General features: G+C 31.3%; 1 protein-coding gene across 1 annotated transcript in view; it reads right to left on the bottom strand.

Annotated features, from left to right (window-relative positions):
* The window catches only part of LOC129917146 (E3 ubiquitin-protein ligase RNF19B-like), an 86104-nt gene extending 67965 nt beyond the window's left edge, over nucleotides 1–18139 (bottom strand). The window contains exon 1 of the mRNA XM_055997522.1: nucleotides 17784–18139. The gene's annotated coding sequence lies outside the window, so the exon portion shown is untranslated. The remainder of the gene's footprint in view (nucleotides 1–17783) is intronic.
* Between the last annotated feature and the right edge of the window lie 517 nt (nucleotides 18140–18656).

Here is an 18656-nt window from a genome sequence, read left to right as displayed (position 1 = left end):
CTGGAACGAACGGGGCACATTTGAGATACAAATTGGACTTTACATTTTGCGGAAAATGTATCGTCGTCGTCGTCGATTGTATTGAAAGTGAAAGTTTTTGTTTAGATAGCTTGAATACGATGTATGAGCAATACAACTGCTTATTTTTGGATATGTCAACTGTTGGACGTTGAATTGTTTTTGTAAGTTTTTTTTTTTTGTAAAATTTAGGGTATGATATGGTCGTTGTTATAGTTATTTTGAAAAAAAAAACAGGAATAGATTCATTGAATATTTCTTAAATTTTTCCCTATTTAAAGAAACGTTTTAATCCTGAGAAAATACATCAAAGTTATTTTGAGTCACCATCAAAAAATTTTATTTTATGGAGTAATTACTCAATAGTGTAATCAAATCAAACATTGAAATAATAGAAGACTAATAGTGATTCATGTTAACTTTACTAGTTATCTGTCTTTAAAACAACTTGCCATTTTCGTAAACATGCTGTAAGCTAATCAACACTATTGTCGTCAGCAGGAGGAAGCGTCAACTAAACATCAAAAGTTGCGATTTGAGTTTGGAATGGAATACATACATCAAAACTAATTCATTTTAATGAATAAAGTAACATATATAATAAAAAAAACAATAACTCATATTTCCATAACTCCAATTTCGTTATAGTTCGAGCAAACAGTGACGTGAAAGAACGCCTTATTTTGATTGCAATAATAAGCTCTCATTAGAGATAGAAATAAGGCCGCATTTCTAAAGGAAGAGAAATCTTGTTTAGTACTTGAGGTAACTTAGAAATTAATAAAAAGTGATGTGGAGGGGGACTTACTATAGGATTTAGGTAGTGCAAAGAGTTAAATCCACGGGAATTACCGGCGCAATGGAAATAACTTCACCTGTTGTGGGAAATACATTCAATTTTTGCTTGTGAAGTTAATTCTCACATAACTTAAATATTTTTGGGAACGAAATACGCTTTTGGGTGAGGTTATAAGGTGGGAAATGACGTCTATTGTTATTACTGTAAAGGCTGTTGTGATTTAAGGTATAACTACAAGGGCCATTTTTTTGTGAAAAATCAAAAAGTAAAAATTTTCAAACTCATTTTGTGACAGTTTTTGGACCGAAAAGTTGAAAAAACAATTTTTGTACTTTTTTCCAAGAATAAATGGTACTGGAAAGAAAAAGTTTTTACTCTTGTAAATTTCCCACTTTTTGAAAAAAGTGGCCATTGTAGTTATACCTTTACTTTCACCTGCTTTTTTTTAATTGAGATGCAATGACGTCCAAAAACCTTATTGGATGAGGTGTCTGTAGCACTTCTGCTAACGCATGTTATTAATGCGACACACTATGAATTTGCAAGAATGAAGGGACCTACAAATTACCGCCGAATCCGAACGACTAGGCAAAAATGCAATTTTCATGGCAATGATAATCTTGGAGGTTTTGTAAATTCCTCGCCAGAGGGAGTACCCTGAAAAAAAAAACGATTTTATTTTAGAAATTGCATGCTGGGAATCGAATTAAGACCTCTGGTGCCATAGTCCATATCGCACTAACCATCAAACCATGGGGTACCACAGGCCCAACAAATAACAACTCATAATGTTGTATTGCTTTCACAATTTTATTTATTTATTTTCAGTTTTGACCAATCATTTAAAAAAACTCACAAATCTCCTGTTAAAAATTTGTTCTCTCAATATAAAAATTGTACCTGATCCCAGAGCTGAAAAGTTATTTTTTCACCTCAATAATGTCAAAAATTTAACCTTTGATACCTTTGAATATTCAACCCAATTTGTACACGGCTTAAAAGTTAAAATTACAATGCAATATGACCCAAAAACTCACATTTGTATTGCTTTTTTATAGCTTTTTAAGTATCAAGGCAAGGAAGATCTTTAAAATTTAAATCATTCCTTTCTATCACTTACCCTCAAAATTTATATTCGACGGACCAAGTCTAAAATTTAAAAGTCCAATGAATGAAATTCCTATAGTTATAGCCATAAGAGACGTACATATATTAGTATGTTTACATTTAATCAGGGGGGTAAAAATCATTTTTTTAATGCATTTGTTTTCCATTATAAATTAAAAAAAAAAATATGCATTAAAAAAATTTTCCAGAAACTATTTGAATTAAAAAAAAATATTTATTGCAAACAAAATTTTGCATTGAAAAATAAAATGCTGTTACAACTGAAAAATATTTGCATTGAAAATAAAATTTTTATTGCAAATAAAAATATTTTGCTTGAAAAAAATGGTATTGCAAATTAAAAATTTTTTGCATTGAAAAAAAAATTCAATGCAAAATGTGTGCATTAAATATTTAATGCACACATTTTGCATTAATTATTTATTTTCAATGCAGAAAATTTTTTACTTGCAATCATTTTTTTTTTTTAATGCAAAATATTTTATTTGCATTATATTTTAAGTTGCAATAAATACCTACATAGGTTTCAGTTGCAATAAAAATTTTATTTTTTATACAAATTTTTTTCAGTTGCAAATATTTTTTTTAATTACAAATGCATTTTTTTTTTAATTTCATTTTATATGGGTTTTTTTGGTTTGTACCGGGAGGCAAAGCAGTTGAAATAAAATTTTTTTGTTCGCTATTTAGAACAAATCGATGTGCATCCACCGTGGAATTTCGGCAAAAAGCAATATAAGGATCACCTTAATATACATATTTATTTGATTTCAACTACATACTTATCTATTTAACATAGTGTGCTCCACATATTTTTTAAATAATTTATAGCTTTTTAATATGTCTTCTTTTTTTAAACTTCGCCATCACTATGACATAAAACAATTTATTCAAATCGGGGCTATGAACGCTTTAGAGCAGCAGCCAGCGAGAGAAATAGCAACCAAAAGCAGAAATGCCTTAATTTTGTTGTTGTATTTCTTTAAGTTTGTATGATAACTTTGAGCAAGTTCGTTTAGGTTTTCAATGTTAAAAGACATAAAGACGTGCATTGCAAATTTTTAAAAAAACACTCACGCTGGTCGTTTGCATTTTATAGCTTTGCTGTTTGTTATTGTTTTGGTTCTCTGATATTTCTTTTAAGGTGCAAATTAGTAGTAAGGTCAGGCTTCTATTTAGGTTTTTGTTCATTCATTGGAGGCAAGTTATGATCTAAGTCAAGTCATGTTCGCTTGTCATCCATTTTGATACAAAAAAAAATTGTTTAACTTGTATGAGATAACTTTGCATAATATTAAGCGTTATGGAATAGGTTGTTTTTATGGTATTTTTTTTTTTTTGTTACTTTTATTTAATTTTACATTTTTTGCAATGTGAGAATAAGGATGATTCAATGTTATACAAGAAAATTATTTTAAAAATTGTTTATAGCTTCTGAGAAATCATAATTTATAAAAAAGATACAAAGAGAAATATCAGGCACGTTTATTCAAAAGCTAATTTATTCAGCATTTGCACTTTAAACTAGTTTTTTTCTGCTGTTTTTTTTTTGTTCTTCTAATTTTAATGCACAATTATGACTCAAGTTTTAGAACGACTCTTGGTTAGAAGACAATTTATTATTTGAATCAAGACATCCAAATCGGAACTTGACTGCTTTAGGACACCCGTTTAACTAAGAAAAGGCAATCACGCATAGATCTTTAAAAGCATTCAAACGCCCCGTGAAATAGCAATTGAATAAGTAACCTAATGAAAAACGATTATATAATATTGCTTGGTCAAAGAACCTACTTCTTTCATCAAAGAAGTTAGTAGGCAACATCATTAAATATCCAAGCAAATGAGGTAAAAGGACACCAAGCAACGAAAGACATCAAGATTTAAGATGCTTTGGAAACGCCGCTGGACGACAATAATAATTTCAATAGACGACAAGGAAAAAGTTCTTTTCATTGCTGATACAAAGTTATGTATCCTTCAAGCACTAACTTCCATTCCCAACCCACATCCAAACTTCTATCAATGAACAGCAGGGACTGAACACTCCGAGTACTACATATGTATCAATTTAAAATTAAGTTTGGCATATTATGGAATTGGAAGGGTTTCAAAGGCAATAGGCAGTTCCCTCATACAAACAATTCCTTAAATTTATTTTTTTATCCGTCAAGAATTACATTTTTATCAAGGTTGCAAATGTTTTAACTGAAAAAAATTCAGTCAAAATTCAGTTTTTACTATTTTTGTACTTGAGCAACAACACACAAGTCGAATTACCCAAAATCATAGTTGAGTGTAATCAATTCATGCCGCTCACAAAAATTGGAAATCTCTTAAAGATCAAATTAACACCAGAACTCCAATTAGGATAGCAAAAGAAAACCTTGAATTTAACATTTAGTGATGAGTGATGACTTTATCAAACTGATTTTGAGTTTGGTTTGGCAAAACAAAGAAAAATATTTAACTCGAAAGCGTCAGGCAAAGAAATATGACAATTTATTGGAAGAATGTTCTGGTGAAATACTTCAAGTTGTGAATTTAATCAGACCAGGATTTCAGACTGAATCAAAAAAGACACGTACCATCTTCTTCGTTACCGTCGTTATCTCTGAATAATAATTTGGCTAATTATTTTCTCGTGAAACTTCTAGGACATCAACTTTATGTTGTGTTTTCAAGACTCACCATTTGTCATCAAGTTTAAAGAAAATAGATTATTTCTTCAACGAGATAAACTGGATAACAAGTGTCTATAGGTATTCATCTTTACTTTACTATATTACAGAACGCTAAGGAAACTTTTTTTGTATTTATTAATTATTGAGGACACCAAGTCTTAAACTTTTCAAATCCTGACGGAGCCTTGACGTAAAATTAAAATTAAACCAGTAAAAACCAATATTCAAAGTAAAATTTCACTTTATTACTTTTTCTTCATTTAAAATCAAGTTACAAATACTTAACTTATCTGGTTCTTTTGTGCATTTTTTCAAGCTTTCAATAATATATTCTACTAAAACATCAAATTGTAGTCTGTCCTTCACTGCCTGGACTCGGCTTGTATCTGTTAAGTTTTTATCACAACAAAAACATTACTGTTAAAAAAAGAGCCAAGTTCTTTTATGTTGAAATTATGCTGGCACAAAAAGTACTGAGATGTAAAAGTGTACCAAATTCTAAAGTTTGGGTTCAAATTCGTATCAATAAAATTTTGATTGTTCTCTTGACAATTTTTCTATTAATTACCGATTTTTAAAGTTATAATTTCAAAAATTGCCAAGTAAGCAATTAATATATGATACAAATTTAAAACCAAACTTTAAACTTTAGAACTGGGTACACTTTTATATCTCAGACCTTTTTTGCCAGCATAATTTCGAAATTGGAAGCAGCGAGCTAAGATAGAGCTGGCTGGCGAAGCTTGTTGGTTGAGGCCCAAATCCACAGCGGATTGTAGCTGCCTTACGGCGCTGGTCACCCTAAGTAAGTAAGTAATTTCAACATAGGAGAACTTGGCTCTTTTTTAACAGTAATGTTTTTGTTGTGATTTCACTACTTTTTGCAAAATATTGCGGTAGAATTTTTTTTTCTCTATTTTTGATGAAATTTTAACGAAAATGGGATGTTACCATGCCCCCTGTCTGAAATTCTCAGATTTTATAAACTACCAGCTCTATCATTCTACCAAGTTTCAATTTTCTACGATAATCAGAAGTGCTCTATAATATTTGATGAAAATTCAGCGAAAATGGGCGGTTGCCACGCCCCCTGGCTAAAATTGTCAGATTTTAATTTGTTTCCTTTGTATAAACTACCAGCTCTATCCTTCTACCAAGTTTCAAGATTCTACGATAATCAGAAGTGCTCTATAATAATTGATGAAAATTCGGCGAAAATGGGCGGTTACCACGCCCCCTGAATTGAAATTCTCAAATTTTCGATTTTTTCCTTTGTATACACCACAAGCCTCATCAACTTGGAAAATTTTAAGTTTATGCGATAGCTGGAAGTTCTCCATAATTTTGATGATCTGTCAGAAACTACTCATCCTAAATAGCTGAAATCTTATGAGGAGCTTGTTTTTGACTAGTTCAACAAATGGAGCGAGATTAAAATTTCTGGCATATTTGGTATAGAAGTTATAGGGGGGTCGAAAATATTCAGCTTAAGACCTAGCTCCAACAAGAAATTCTATGAAAAATTTCTCTATTTTCTAGGTTGATGTATTGCAAAATCATATAAATTTGTTTTTTATTCAATAATAAAACGAATGACATTTGTTCAACACCATTAGAACATCTTATATAATCAAGCAAAAAATGTATTTTGCTTCCATACCCCTACAGATAACTTCATCTATAACATTTTTGAACATCAAATTAATCAACCCGTCGGTCTTTCTCGGGACATTCCTTCCGCCACCTCTGTGTTTCAGTTTTCTTGGAAAAAACAGTTTTTCTCACAGTATATGTAAACTATTCCTATTCAATCAATTCTTGGTTCCTTTTCTAAATGTAACGTTATTACCAAGTTTCATTAGGTTACCCTCGATTTTGTTTTAAATTCTTTCCAATTATTCCCATAAATACAGGGTGTCCCAAAAGTAATGGATCAAACGAAATATGCAGATAGGCCAACTTTAGGGCTCTCAGAATTTAGTAACTTGTTCATCCCAAATCCTTACGGTTTTCAATTTAATGCAGTTTTTGTGAATTATCGAAAAATCTCGGCTTTGCAACAGTATTTTGCTTCCTCCGGTCATAATTGATTTTTGTTTTTTACAATTCTTTCACTAAAACATTGGTTAATAAGAATAAATAATTATTTAATCAAAATATTTTTTATTTCATACGCCATTTTGCTGCAAATTAATTAACAGTTCCATGTTTTATAAAAACTCAATTACTTAATTTTTTTTCAGAGCAACACACTGCAAAAAATTTGTATGGTGTGACACAGGTTAATTATTTTAAAAACTTGCCGTGTTATTGCACTTTTCAAAAATGTATAAAAGTTTCCAAACTTGAAGTTAGAACAAAAGATATTACAATTTTAATGCAACAAAACAGGCCTTTTCAGAGAAAAATAACAAAGAAAAATAAACACATTTCCTCGACTGTTGTTTGTTTATTTCTTTTTGAATAAAAGCCTCGATTTTTGTTTGTTATTTTGCTCGGAAAACCCCTGTTTTTTTGCATTAAAATTGTAATATCTTTCGTTCTAATTTGAACTTTGGAAATTTTTATACATTTTTGAAAAGTGCAATAACACGGCAAGTTTTTAAAATAATAAACCAGTATCACACCATACAATTTTTTTTCGGGATGTTCCTCTCAAATAAAAGTAAGAAATTGAGTTTTTATAAAACATGGAACTGTTACATAATTTGCAGCAAAATGGCGTATGAAATAAAAAATATTTTGATTAAATAATTATTTCTTATTATTAGGCAATGTTTTAGTGAAAGAATTGTAAAAAACAAAAATCAATTATGAGCGGAGGAAGCAAAATACTGTTGCAAAGTCGAGATTTTTCGATAATTCACAAAAACTGCATTAAATTGAAAACCGTAAGGATTTGGGATGAACAAATTACCAAATTCTGAGAGCCCTAAAGTTGGCCTATCTGCATATTTCGTTTGATCCATTACTTTTGGGACACCCTGTATTATTCTCCTTCAAACAAGATATTTTTGTGTTTTTTTTTTATTCTTGGTTTCAATCCCAAATGTAACATTACTTATTTAATTTGCCCAACCGCTCGCTTCAGGTCGTGGTACATTTTATATGAACCGAATTCTAAACCGAGTTTTTAAACGATCAGTGCTCAGTGTTTGTTTTCCATGAGCAGAAATACACTCAAACATTCCAGAAACAATAATTTAGGTCACTAGTATTTCACCCGTAGTAATACTTTGAAAGTACTTGCTGACACTTGTTCAAATTGTTCTTTGGTAAATTGGCATATACCTAATTGCTTATGATTTATTTTTATTAATCATCAATTAAAAGTTACTTTTGCTTTTACAAGTCATTAAATTAAGAGTGTACTTGTAAAATTGACGCGGAGTGTATGTGCGAGACGTAGATGTATAGATACATAACAACCTCAATTTTTATTGAATTCTCTTATATTGAATTAAATAACAAGAAGCAAAAGAAGCATTGTTCGTTAGTCTAAAGGAAAATTGTTCCATTTTATTATGAACAAAAAAAAAAGAAAAAGAATAAGATGATTGGTGTCAAGAAAACTTTCATTTTGTGGGTGAAGCATTTTCTTCTTTATTATTATTTTTTTTTTGTTGTTTGTTAATGGGAGCCTTAATTGTTGCATTTATGTTTTTTTTTTTTTTTTAATTTGTCCTGAATTGGAAAAAGTGTGTTAATTTTGTTCGTTATCTCAAAATTGGTCTATAATTTGATTTTCTAGCATAAGTCAGTAAAATCGATTAAATTAGTGTTGGCATTTAGTCATAATCTAATCCATTCTAAAAAGGACAGCTCAGAAAGGAAATACGATTTTATATTTAAGTTAATAAAAGTTTGTTATAAATAGAATCTATGAAAAATTATTCAGGACTTTCCCGATAAAGAATATAATAAACAGAAAACCATTCCCATAAATTTAGATGAAGAACATAAATAAAATTCAATTAATTTATTTTGTTTGGGAAATATAAAAAAACTCACATGCGTCAATAGTACACAATTTGCTAGAACCATTAAAACAAAAAAAAAAAAAAACATTATGAGAAGTCTCGCGGTTCTATTTACTTACTAATTATTTTTTGTAAATTTTTATGATTGTGGTAAACCAAATCATGCGTAGTCTAGTCTATTCGCACAGACAAAACATCGTATTTTTTTAATTTGTCTGTTTTTTAAAAGATTCGTATTCTACATTTTGTATACATCAATGTATATCGTTTCCGCAATCAATTTAATCTGACGGCAATAATAATAAGAGATATAATAATAAATTAAGATTTCAGTTTATGATTGCAAAAGTAAATATTTAATATTCATCAAAAGATTACTACATTGCGAATTTCGAAAAGGATAATTTACGAAATTTAACATTTGTCCCTCTATGGGGGTCAGCCTCGATGTGGTGAAGGGGCTTATGGTAACTTTTACCACACCTTAACATTTTTAGCAGTGGAGGAAATGAAACTCAGATCGACTTACACTTGTTGATACTGGGGCAAGCGATCGCTTAACAACACCGTTTTTTTCTCACGGAACTTTTGTATGGAAACGAAAGTGAAAAACAAACAAAGAGAGGCTATCGATGGAATCATTTATTTCATTTATGAGTAATTTATCTGTGCGAAACCATCAACAGACTTCAAAACGAAGAGTGCAGAGTACAAAGTATGTAGGAATATCTGCAAAGAACTTGCCAACTGAAAGCAAAGCTTCGGCTGGGAACTTCTAAAGGAAACTACCACAACGCGACAAAGAAACATGGCAATGAAGTTGAAGCTATAAAATCTTAGTTAAATTGCTTCACTGATAACAGAAATAAAAAAGCACGGCTCGAAGTGGACTAAAAAAGTTGCAAAAAAAACAGGAACTGCAAAGTCAACATGAAAATGAGAGCAGCTACTTTCCAAAAAGGAAAAACGGCCATGCAATTCGCGCACCCCAGTTTACTAACATAAGAATGACGACAAAATTCTTCAAATGTGACTGGCTTTTAAATGAGCAGTTTCCCAGGATAAACTTTCGAACAGCCAAACCTTATTTACAAGACTCTTACCATAACAGTCCTGTTATATGTACGGTGACCATATTTCTAGAAGCGAAACCCGGGACAGAAAAAAAAATTCGTTGGATCGTTTTGAAAATATTGATTTTTCACAAAAAAAAAATAAAAATTTTATTTTTTTAAAATGAGTTTTCATAATTTCCTTATTTTGATATGATGATTTCTTAAACGATTTGATGGGAGCATTTTCATTGAAATCATTTAATCCGTTTACGAAATCAAGAAAGCGGATTTATAATATGTACCTACTGTTAATAACTTCTAAAAGAATATTTTTTCAATAAAAAAAGGTTTTCCTGATATAGCTTTTCAACTCGACAAATACAAGCTGGAACTAAAAAAATGACAAAAAATTTTTAAAACTAAAGCCTAGTCTTGAAGTGAAACCAAAATTTTCATATAAACCAGCACGACGAAATACGAAAATTCAGTTTTTCGATATATTTGGAGAGTTTTCAATCGTTTTTCACTGACATTTAACTGTCCAAGTAATTTTTCTTACTCTAAAAGAGATTTTTGACTTTGGAGACTTATTAGAAAAACTTTTAATTTAAATCAACCAAATACTGTTTTTTCTTGTTTTCCGTACAAAGATTTTAAAATTTTGAATAAATAATCATTTTTGTCAAAAAAAAAAACAAAACCGACTTCCATGGATCGAAACTAGGTTTTATGCTGTATCAGCTGTATCCATGTAACAGGACCCCCGAAATGTAGGGGCCCCCAAAAAATTGAGTATTAAACATTTTTTTAAAATGATAACTATTTATTGTACATGTGCTTTTGGGATAGTTTTTTTTTTCCTTTTTATCTAGATCAACGAAACGAATGTAAATATGTTAGTATCGATTTTTGTGTTTGAAAATATAGATCCTATTTCCAAAGTCCTTCAACAAAATGACTTAGACACTTAGGGCCAGTTGTACAAATATTTAATCCGTGGTTCAGCAACTTTTATCTTCTGAAATCGGTGGTGCTAATCCGAAACATTAGCACTGTTTCAAGGTTTTCAAAAATAAAAGCAGGAAAATAACGAAACGCTTTTTTGATGAGTTGGCAGAAGTAATTAAGTAAGAATTTCAAATCCGGTATCGTGCTTTGAAGTCAACGTTTACAATTGCCACCTGGGATATTTCGATGAGTTAAATTAAACTGTTTCCGTTTTCAAATGATGTAATAAAACAAGGATCAACAAAACTGGTAGAAAAGTAGAATAAATATACTCTCCAGTTGTTTCTACGAGGAACAAGTTGCTTTATAAGTGTACTTAGAATTATTCCATAAAAGAACTTGCTTAATTATTACGTCCCTTAATTTGGTGGATCCTTTGTGAGTGGATCAAAGAAAAACTAATCTCGGATATTGAAGCTAGTTAATTCCTAATTTCTTGTCCAAAAATCAATTTTGTAGATTTTCATATTTCAATTTTAAGTTTAAAAAATGCACTTCCAGTTTGCTCGGCCAGTGGAAAATTAAAAAAAAATTTTTTTTTAATTTTTTTGTTGTTAATTATAGCTTTCACAGTGCAAATCCACATTTTGTAGGTAGCTCAACTCTTTTTGAAATATGAAAGGTTTTATAAATAAAAGTAAGCTTTCAAAATACGAAAAACCGCAAAATTCTAAAATTCTATTTGCTGATTTTGAAGTTACTTAGAGAGAGATGAATCGCTTACATTCCCGATTTTGTAGAAAAATAATCATGCTTAAAAATCTAGACCCACATGGATTCTTAAACCATTTGGGTCTGGGTAAAAATTTCTGCAAAACAGCCCGGAAAACTATACAAAAATGCGTTTGAAAATTTTCCCTTTTTGAGCCAATGTTGTTAAATCTTAAGGCTGTGTCCAAGTCTAGGAGATGGAGAGGGCCCCAAAAAAATTTGGATACAGGGCCCCCAAAGGGCTAGCTACGCCACTGGTTTTATGGTTTCTCATAGTAGAATCTATGCCAGAACTGGACCACACTGCAAGCACCAGCTTTCCAATACAAAAAGAATTATCAAAATTGGTTCACTCCGTCCAAAGTTATGAGTTAAAAAACATAAAAAAATAAATTAAAAAAAAAATACAGACGAATTGAATACCTCCTCCTTTTTGGAAGTCGGTAAAAAAAATCAGAAAATGTACAAATACGGGACAATCACGGGACAAATTCCAAAATACGGGACACTTATACGTCCCGGGTTTCTTAAATAAAAACTCGGGACAAGCTGTTGAAATACGGGACAGTCCCGGGTAAACTGGGACGGATGGTCACCGTAGTTATATGGTGCAGAAGCATGGACTTTGACGAAGGCGGGTAAAAACGCTTTAGATTGTATCGAAAGAAAAGTTTTTTGGGCTATTTTCGGTCCTATTTGCTAACGAAACTGGAAGCATCTTGCTAATAATAAAGTTGGCTGAAGAAACTTGTTGGTTGAGGCTCACATCCACAATGAATTGTAGCAGTTTGAGAAAGCAAACTTTACTGGTTTCACCTTAAGTAAGAACGACAGACTATTTATATCTTCATTGTCAATATTGAGATTATTGAGCCAACTCACTTCGTTTCTCAACAAAGATTCCAAAATCATTCACTTCTTAAAAAAGCTTCAATAATTTCTATAAAATGTGCATTAGGCAGCAGCAGGTTTATTGACCATAAAAGCTCCTGCTACAAAACGTTGACAAAAAAAAAAAAAAAAATCCGCAACAACTTGAAAATTCCAATTAAAAACAATTTCTTTACTACTTTACCTCTGCCCTTTTTGCTATGCGCTTGTTGCTTTGAATTTTGTTTTGATTTTTTTTTGTTGCCCAGGCACACAGGGAATTGGATAAAAATTTAAGCCAATTTCGCAGCGACACCACACATTCACTGTTTGGAAACATGAATGTTTTGGTTTTTGTGTTTAACAGCTCTGTGGAACTGCCCACCAAGAGTTCATGTTTAAATATAATTTGATTTGCGCTATGATTTCTATCACCAAAATGCAAATAACCTCCGTACTACCTCCGCGCTCCCACACGTAATAATTGTATTTTGTGCATCGGCTACGCGGGCGACCTGTGGTAAACGAGACTATATGCCGTGTGTGTAAAATTCACAAGTGTCCAATATAACCAGTGTCGGTTTAAGCCCCACAGGCGCCCTAAAATTGTTCGCTATCAATTTTTTTTTATATCAGAACAACAAATTAGTTTTCGGCCATTCCAAAACAACGGAGAAGAAATATCCATGTTATCCAGTTTATTTCGTTGAAGAAGCACTATTTTTTCTTGAAACTTGGTGACTCTTAAGCGCTTATCATAAATCTGATTTCCTAGGAATTTTATGGGAAACTAATTAAACGAGGCAAAATTTTTCACTGACAAAGACGGTAACATCAACATTTTTCCAACGCAGTTACAAAGAATATCATTTATCCTGAAAATTAAGACCTTTTCCAATCTTCTATTGTTAGTATTAACAGATAAATTACACTGGTCGGCAACGAAAAAAGAGCTAGAACCAAACCCTACTTTTCTAAAGGATTTTTTTCTCAAAGATATTGGAAAAAGAAATATTATGATACCTCAAAATCATAGTGCATTTCATAATAAATGCTTTTTTTTATCCAAATTCCAATTTGCTACTTCTGATTTGGATTTTAAAAAGCAAAAAATTAAGGAAAAATGTATTTTTTTTTTATTAAACATCAAAAAGAACTTCATTCAAAATTAGTTTTTGAGACTTTTTAGTGAAAATATGGATGAGTATAGCTCAAAAACTAGACGTGATAGAACAAAACTGTAAACAGTTTTGAATTCAGCACACTAAAGTCAATTAGAATCACCTTACAAAGTTCTTGCTCCTGAATTTTATTTATTTTTGCCGACCAGTGTTATTATAAACATGAGTTAAGTTACACCAAATTACGTCATCGCTAAGTTGTATCAACTCTTTAGATAGAGCGTAAGTGTGAAATATTTTTTCTTTCTTAAAAAATACCCAAAAACTACCCCTTAAATTTTCCTTATCTTATTACGGGACACTCTGTCTTATACCAACATAGAAAACTTATTTTGGTAAACGGGAAGATAAAGCTAAATAAATTGAAGGAAATATTAGTGGCGCTAATATCCTTCAAAAGAAGTAGGGAGTAAAAAAAGGGAAAATTGGGCGCCTCTTTCTCAAATATGGAAGAGGCTTAAAATTAGGACGCCTTTGTTAAAGTTAACATAAAAAGAGCAAGTGCTTCCGTTCTTCAAAAAGATAAGAGCGTAAAACAGAGACACTTTTTTAGAAGTCAGATAAATAGAAAAAAAAAAAAAAATAAGTAACCTTCGTCCTTATAAAAGAGTAGGTCCAAAAAAAGGTTCATCTTTTGCCAAAATATCAACCGAAGATTGGAGGCGCCATCGTCTTTTAACAAGTGTAGGGCTAATGGTGCCTTTGCAAAAGTAAAATAGATTGAATGTAGATTAGGGGCGCCTTTCAAAAGAATAAGAGTACAAAATAGGGGCGCCTTTGTGAAAGGCAAAATAAATAGACTAACAATTGGAATGCCTTCGTTCTTCATATAAAGTATTTTTTTTTACACTTCATAATTTTCCGATGTAGTGAACTTAAGGCAAGCTACGATCTATGTACAATTATAAGCTCATCATAAGCGCATGTGTTAGTGGTTAGTAAATAACACATGCACAAAAAAATATATCGTGGGCACAAAGGCAAAACCACGAATCTGCAAAATTGTAGTTTTGAGAAAAACGGCTTCAAAGTCTTGAAAACTCATGCAATCTTATGGAAACTCGTGCAACGGAAATTGTAAGTTTAGGATAAACATAGTATATTATATTATAAAATTACTAAACACATCGAAAAACAATCACGATACTGGCGCACTCCAAAAACTTGTTTTACATCCCATTTTACTTGTTTTCAATCCCACCTTACTTATGTTAAAGTCGATATAAAGTCAACGTGTAAAAGTTAAAATCTTTGAAGGGGGTTAGACCCTGCGCTATAATTTATCCCCATACAGGCTAACACGATTGGAGCATCAATGTGTCCATTAAGAAGTTAATGGTGAAATATTTGATCATTGTTTATAAAACTGAGCTTTATTTATAATATAATTGATGTGCTCAGTGAATTCTTAATTCTTAAATGAACACTCAAGTTCCAGAAACGGTCAACCCGACAAAGTTGCTGTTGCAACATGCAACAATCAAAAATACTCGGGATTCGTTTCCTAGAAAAAGTAAAAAAGATAAGATTTTTACTGAAAAAGCATTGCTCTCACAAACAATTTGTTTAAAGACCTTTGGAATGCGGCCATTCCAAAGTAACGGAGAAGACATATTGACCTTGTTTCTAGTTTATCTAATTGAAGAAGCTATCATTTTTCTTGAAACTTGGTAGGTCTTAAGTGCTCATGATAAAGTTGATTTTTTAGAAGTTTCACGAAAAACTAATTTAACATAGCCAAATTATTCACAGATAAAGCCTTAACGGGTACAAATCTTCTCCGTTACCACCTTTGTCTGTTAATAATTTAGCTATTTTGAATTAGTTTTTTTTTATAACTTCTAGAATTTCAATTTTATTATGCGCCTTTAAGACCTACCAAGTTTAAAGAAAAAAGATTGCTTTTTCAACAAGATAAGCTGGATAATAAGCGTGAAAATGTCATAAAAATGCAAATGGAATGGCCGAATGCAAGATAGTTTTGAAATAGTTCTATAGTTGGTTATCAATGTCTTATCACTTTTTTTTTTTAAATTGGAGTAAGAAATGATTTTTTCTAGAGATGCCGCGAACTATTCGGCCACTATTCGGTATTCGGCCTATTTTTCTGGTATTCGGCGGAATAGTTAAACTATTCGGCCGAATACCGAATACCAAATGGAGAAGAAAAAAGACATAAATTATTATAGGTACCAAAATGTGTGTTTTATTAAAAAATTGTAATTTTAGTACTTATAATCTACTAAAGGCAAGTTGTGGTGAATGAAAACTATTTGTTCCGCATTTGTTGTGTAGTAAACAATTACGTTTATCTTCGTAGACTATTCCTGCTTCGAAAAATAGTCTTTTACTGTAAAGACTTGTCCCAGGAGAGGAAAGGTAGACTTTAGCGAATGTTTTCAAAATTGGAAATTTTGTAGTATGTGTTGACCACCACTTGTATGGGTCCGCTCTTCGATCTTGGCGAACAGTCCTCATATCAGTGTTGCCATGAAAATGTTTTGAAAAATATGCTGAAGCGACGAAAAAAAATCTGCAATGCAGACTTTTTTTAAATTTGGGACACTCAATTTGAAAGTTTGCGAACAGGTGTCAGCAAAATTAATAACGAGAATATTTTTCCTCGCTCAAATTGTTAAATTTTCTTAATAGTTGCATTGTTATACATTTTACTCTATAAAACTAAAATCGTACTGAATTTTTGTTGCAATTTGCATTTGAGAAAATGACATGTAAAAACAAGAAAGAAAATTGTACAACGTTATGAAAAAACTCCAGCTGATTTGAAAACTATAGTTAAATAATAGAAAAAATTGATAGTTTTGTCAAAATAAATGATGTCTTAATTCATCCTAGGCCTTACTTTAATTACCATTTTATTAGATTTTTTGGAAACGTTAAGTTTCAGTTGCAGATTTATGGTTATGGTTCTTAAAAGTCTGGGAATAGGTTGAAAATCTACAAAATGCAGATAAATGCACTATTGGCAACACTGCCTCATATGTAATTCGATTTTAGATGTCTACCTTTGCAGTAGTAGGTAGTGTGTTCAGACATGTATCTTAAAAGTAGTTCAGTTATTCATCGTTACAATACGATGTTGTTGGGAATTTTTAAGTACATCTATTCTTGAGACAAAGTATAAAATTTTTGAAATTACCAACGTTTTTTTCTGATTTTTTCCATAGACAAGTAAATTTCCTTGATTTGATGGACAGCCCGAACAAAAAGAAGGACCTGAACTTATGTATTCCTACATTTTGTTAAAAGAATTGGGGGAATGCCACCTGGGCCAGATGAATAAAATCATCTTTTAGCGATGAAAGAAGATCTAAAACTGTGTCATGCTGCACAATATTGTTACAACTTGTTCAGGCATATGTATGAAGACATTTAAAATAATCTTCATCAACATCAAAAGGTTCATCTACAAAAGAGTTGCGGAAATTTTTAACCAAAGGCATTGCAAATAGAATATCGTAAATATAGGAACCGAATTCGGCGCCCCTAAATGCTTGCACTCTAGGCGATGGCCCCAGTTGCCCCCACCCTAAAATCGGCCCTGAATATAACAAACCCCGAAGAAGAAAAAAAATGAAAATATAAAAAAAACGTGCGCCGACTTCGCGACAAATATGAAAACAAAAACATGCTCAGTCCACCGACTATCGCATTGCCAATAGAATCTAACTAACTCATTATTTATGCAGCGCGCTGTTTTGAAAAACAATGCGACAGACGGACAAACTGACGACGACGTCAACATGACCAAAACAAGAACCCCCCATTTTTTTTAGAATGCTTAGAACCGAGTGGCAGCGGGCGATTAGAACTGCGAGGAGCAAAACAAGAGGAAGTGTGTGCGAGCGCGAGCGATTTAATAATAACACAACAAAACACACAACAAAATGAGTCACTCTACTCTAACTCAACTTATTTGCAAATTTGTGCAAGAGCAAAGTGATTAGAAAAGGAATCTCAAGGTAAAAGCCTTGGAGTGAAGAATGAATGCATTTGGCCAAGTTCTTTGTAAAAATTAACACAAATTCCCAAGGGAATAGGGCAATCTTAGAGGAGATGAAGAAGAATCCCAGTTTTCAAAGGAATTTCAGAAAAAAATACAAAAAAAAACAAAAAATCAAAGAGAATTTCTAGAATTTTGCGAATCTTCCTATTTTGTTGATGGGATGGCATTGAGAGGGTATATAAATAGAATTTGTTCAATTTCCTTCCTTTCTTTTCTTTTTTTTTGGAGATAAATTGGATTTATTTTATGTTGACGTTGAGGAGAGTTTTTTTGGTTTGTTCCAAATAAAAAAAAAATGAAATCTTTTAGCAACAAAACTTACCTGACAAGAAATTTGAGAATTCGTCGGTGGTTAAGAAGAGTTGGCGAATGCGAAGCACTAAAAAGCAGTTCTTTTTATTACTTCTTTTTTTTGTTGATTTTTTTTTTTTTTTTTTGTATTATATTTTTCTTTCACAGAGCCAGCTGCTGTCGTCCTATTTTGAAGTTAATTTTAACATTTTCAATTCACCTAGATTTTCAAAGAATTTCACTTATTTATTAATTATTTACCGATTATGAGAAGAAAAATGTTTTTATTTTTTCCCAATTTTTTTTTAGAAAAATAAAATAGAAAAATGAAAAACGAAGAAACTTGTAGCGAAAATTCTTTTTCTTATTGAAATTTTTTCATCTAGGGTTTTTTTTTTTGAAGTAACTACACATACAGCTGTCAAAAATTTGAACTTATATTTTTTTTCGTTGAGTAGCCATTTTGGATATTACAGATTGAACGAAAAGTGATGCCAAAATGTATAAAAATAATTGTAGTAAACTTTTTTAAAAGATATAATGTAATAGATGATTGATTTGATGGTATTTTCCTTTGGAGAATCGAGATTATTTGTTTTTCAAAAATTATATACATAGTTAATTCTTTTCTGGAGAATAAATATAAATTTTTTGTATTGGGGTTTATACACGTACATATATAGTATTATACGGTCATCACCACATATATGAAGGGTCCAGGGTAAAATCGGCACATGTCCACTTTTTGTCAAAAATAAACTAATGATGAGGTCTTGTAGTATATTTACTGAGCACTATCTGATGGCATCCTTACTTTTATAAAACAAATTTAAGCCTTGTTGAAAAAATAAGTAAATTGTGAACTTGTGGTACTAAGTTGTATGGAGAACAAAATTTTAAAATG

Source organism: Episyrphus balteatus, chromosome 3 (assembly GCF_945859705.1).
Source record: "Episyrphus balteatus chromosome 3, idEpiBalt1.1, whole genome shotgun sequence".
In the NCBI taxonomy this organism is placed as follows: Eukaryota; Metazoa; Arthropoda; class Insecta; order Diptera; family Syrphidae; genus Episyrphus; species Episyrphus balteatus.
Note: the sequence above shows the minus strand (reverse complement) of the source record. Positions and strands in the feature narration are given on the sequence as shown.